The sequence below is a fragment of the Strongylocentrotus purpuratus genome, unplaced genomic scaffold, assembly GCF_000002235.5.
Source record: "Strongylocentrotus purpuratus isolate Spur 01 unplaced genomic scaffold, Spur_5.0 spur5_scaffold_6, whole genome shotgun sequence".
In the NCBI taxonomy this organism is placed as follows: domain Eukaryota; kingdom Metazoa; phylum Echinodermata; class Echinoidea; order Camarodonta; family Strongylocentrotidae; genus Strongylocentrotus; species Strongylocentrotus purpuratus.
Window position 1 is genome coordinate 16,890,958 of NW_022145612.1, and position 4,017 is coordinate 16,894,974.

Sequence of the window (4,017 nt, forward strand, 5' to 3'; positions counted from 1 at the left end):
CATGTCCATAAAGATACATCATGGATATCATTACATTTCAAATATTTTCAACTAAATAAATGACTTACTTCGAAGGCACTTGCCTCCCTTTTCCAGCCAGCCAGCACAGCAACCAAGAGCTGTAGTACCGTCTGGATTCCTGTAGAGACAGAAGGAAAGTAACCAAGTCAATTTCCATGTAAGTATGGTTAAAACAGTTTTATTGATATATGACTACCAGCAAACATTCCGGGTATCTGGAAAAGTTGAAGAATTCAAAATCTAAGGAAGGAAACTTGTCAAGTCAGTGTGCGACTGGAAAGAATAGCGTTGTCGTGTAGTTGTCACTTGGTTCCATAAATTTAGACATTTAGGTGTTCGTATAGTCTTAAAGGCATCGTTTAACGATGTTAATCTTAGATGCTCGGCCCTACGTGTTATCAGTGTCTGTGATATGGTGTCTTATTGAAGCCCTAGAAAAATTGCGCTTTAAAATGATCAAGAAGTGCCTCAAAAAGTAGAAATCTTTGAGTGACCGGTTTTACCTTACTCGTTTTACCAAATAGATTGTAGTGTTATGAAATCGTTAGGAAACCGCAAAATTTGAGTTTCGATTTCCAATTATAAGTATCTTGATAATCAGACAGGCGATCGGCTTCTAAAAGTCATGGGGTCCCTGACTGACCTAAAGGTTTATAAATATCATTGCAGCATGAGCTAAATCCAGGATTTTGTTTCGGAATCTGAGACAAAGTTACCCAATCCCTTTAATACTTAAGTGTTAATTCTCCATTTAAAAGGGCCACGGAATGACCGATTTCTTTAAATGTTAGATTTACATATGTTGCAAGATAGCCAGGGAGACAGAGATAGTTTGAATTTATTGACAGCAAAAAAATGAAATTTTCAATCAATCCTTGGGAGAAAATTTTAAAAAATTAAGAAAAAAGTATGTGTGTGCGTGTGTATTTATGGTCATCTATATAGAAAAGTTTCAACAGATGGATTTGAGAAATGGGGCTATAATGAAGGGGATATACATGTACATATACAGAGGGTGTGGGGGAGAGAGAGAGAGAGTGAAAGAGAGTGAGAGAGAGAGGGGGAGGGGGTTGTTTAGAGAGCGAATAGAAAAAACAACTTAACATTGACACCGAGAGTAGATTTCTTCTACATCATAGAATTATTGATCTTGCATGATAATCGTGACAAATCAGTGTTTTCTCTTGTATAACGAAATCTTTTCGATTGAATTCTTTATAGTCGTTCTGCATAAATTCACATCCATGCAGATCAAGAGAAACAAAGTCGTCAGATGTAAATGGAAATCTCGTTTTAAAAGAAACCTATAATTGTAAGAATAGACAGGGGTCATTTCTGTTATTTGTAAACAAAGGCCGTCTGATCTACCGTGTTAAGAAGCCGTCGGAAAACACATCAACAAACTACGCAGCTGCTTGGCGCTAAACAGATGCTCATCGGGAGACGCGATAATCAGGATCAGTTTGATCGCGAGGGTTTGGGAATATCAAATGCTTATGAGAAGATGGATGTATATTATTGGGGTCAAGCTATTTTAAAGATAGAATTTCCCTAGTTTAATCAGTATAAGATATTTACAAGACGGTAACAAAATGTGTCATCCGTTTGAAGGGGAGTGGGGGGGGGGGGGGCACGTCGGGTATATATTTCGACCCTTGGAAGGTGCAAGCTGGAAAAAGTAAAACGAAAATATATTCTATTCCTTATTTTGTTCATCAAAAGTTACCTTGAAGAAAAGGCGTATATAATGATCTAGTTTGCTAAAAGCGTACTTTATCCCATTTTAAAGAGTCATTATAAGTTCAATCGCTTAATACATGTAATACGTAACTGAATCACGAGAAAGCCTTGGCAACCCCCATCTTTCCTACGAATTTGCGCCCTTTTCCTACGGAAAACATTCGGCTTTGTAGTTGAGCTGTCCCATGGCAACGAACATGAAAACATTGATCTGATAAGATGGGTTCGTGAACGATCAATTTCCCAATGACATTATACTCATCCAGAAAAAAACTAAAAGAAAGCAGGTAATCATTTTGAGATGAATTACTCAGTACATTCACGTGGTCAATAATTATGACGTAATGTTTATTAATACATTCTGAAACAAAGAATGTTAAGTCAGCCCTATCGGTTAAAATCTGATCGACTGTTACAATGTTACACAGGGACGATATTTCTTTATGATTTCGTTTGTTCTTTTTCTTCGCAATACATTTCCATATAGTTATTCTTTCTATTTACTGTTTAATTTATACATAAAAGAAAGAATGTGTGATTTAGTAGATTAAAGATGCTATGTCCCTTTTGCAGCCAACATCAAATTCTGTAGAACTTTGCAGGAATTATGAATATGTAGTGGATGTCCTATCTGTGAAATTTAAACGTTAGCAGTGTCCTAATATTCAAATTATGCAAGGAAACCCGTTACTTGCTAGACTTCACTGTCAGACACTATTGAGTGACTGGCTGGCCTTTTTCTTTTCTTTGGTAATAACAAACATACAATAAAATGAGCTGTATACATGGTACCTACATGAGCATTTGTCTACATCAATAACCCACTTCTTGTAATTTCCAAAATTAAACTGATTGAATCTTTGTGTAGTACAAAACGTACGACCATTCTGTACAATGGTCTGAGAATCAGACTATTACTTACTGACTTGGTAGCACTTAAGTCGATTTGACAACTAATAGTCGTTATTTTCCTACTTAAAGACACTTTCAAGCCCCCCCCCCTTTTTTTTTTGTTTTTAGGGAAGTTCTAAATAAGTATTATCTTTCAAATGCCGTTGGAATTTAACCTTTTTCATTTTTGGGGCCTGCAAATAGGACATGGTACCTTTAAAGTGGATGCGAGCTTCTTTCTTCCCTTAATTCTTATCAAGCCCAATGGCTTGTTTTTGTTCCGTTTGTCTGCATTTGCTACCGTATCATTGGGGTAATATCCTATTCTACACATTTCTCGTTTCCACTAGATTCAATTCCGTTAGTTGTTAACGACCCTCATTTCCCATCATTCTTCTTGGCTGTCGGTGATAACATTTCCTTGCAATGTCCTATAAATTATTGTTCAAAATATCGGACATTTGTCCTTAATTTCGGGATTCATGGTAATGTAAGTTGTTTAAGTCTGAATGTACGTGAAAAGAGTTTCCTAAATATTTGGATGTGACGATTTGATAGAAGTGATAAAAAAGTGAACATCATCATTTTCTGAGCTGTTAAAAGACAATAAGATTTTTGTCATCATAATCTCGACATAATATAGCGACTCCATGACATTTGCTCCGGCGACAATTGCTCCGCTGTAAATTTCATACACTAATCGAATGGCTAACTTCAACCCTGGATTCAACACTATACCCTACCCTAAACCTAACCCTAAACCTAACATAAAACCCTATTGAAACCCTAACCCTAACCCTACATCTTAGACGAAATAAAGCCCGGAGCAATTGTCGCAGGAGCAAATGTCGTGTCACCAATATAGCGCTGCAATTTCATTAACAAAATTCATGACGAGTCATCCGTACGGAGTATAGGAGTATAATTGCCAGATTGCAGGTTATTAGTAAACAGAGCCAAATACATTTGCAGGTATATTATTTATTCTTTACTTTTTTTATTGATAACAATAAATTGTTGTTGTTGGTTAAGAAAAACGCCTCCATGGTTAATGCTATGATGTTCAACTTTCCTTTAAAATTCGGATGCATTTAAATTTAAAAATAGACAATTTCATCATACTGTGCATATCATAAAACAATAATAGTTCTATATTTTATCTCGTTAATGAATAATTTCCTCTACTAGTACAGTCAGTGTATATAGAGGTTTATCGGTTACATTTCTTTAATCCACTATGATTATTTGCATTCCTTACGGTGTAAGTTAGTGTTGTAAAAAATATTCGAAAAAAATTGACAATTCTCTGTAACTGCGCTTGAAAAACCATTCATAACTTGTATAATGTTTAGTTGACATCGGATG